This window comes from Bombus vosnesenskii, unplaced genomic scaffold, assembly GCF_011952255.1.
Source record: "Bombus vosnesenskii isolate JDL3184/JDL3185 unplaced genomic scaffold, Bvos_JDL3184-5_v1.1 scf7180000013309, whole genome shotgun sequence".
NCBI lineage: Eukaryota > Metazoa > Arthropoda > Insecta > Hymenoptera > Apidae > Bombus > Bombus vosnesenskii.
In genome coordinates, this window is record NW_022882958.1 from 2,038,769 (window position 1) to 2,039,264 (window position 496).

Sequence of the window (496 nt, forward strand, 5' to 3'; positions counted from 1 at the left end):
ATAACTAGCCATCCACGATGGAATTTTCATTTCCATGATATCGAAGCTACAAAACGTTCTCGACAAACTTCTTCCTACCGCTTTCCACATTTTACACCGTTTACCTCCGTGATAACGCGTATGGTTGAGAATTTCGCTTTATCTTGGCTGGAAACTCGGTTTCGTGCAGGTGGAATGCTAAGAACTCGTTTGGATATATCCTTGGCTTCGATGCTGATTCTGCGTTTCACGGGCCGCCGGGGGAGGGTCCTGAAGGAGCAATTAAGCCTGAAGTGTTTCCTGCAAGGTGTGACTCGTAGAAACGAACGGACGGGAACGAGAACGCCAGCCACCTGACACGAGAGACGACTTCTCTCGCACGTCAAACGGTAGTAATTCAACTTTTATTCGAGAAGGATGCGATATATTCAGCAGCCACGTCTAGAAGTCAGAAACCGATGCTCATCGATGGCTACGCGAGCCATGCGTAACCGTAAAATTACGACTACTATTGGTA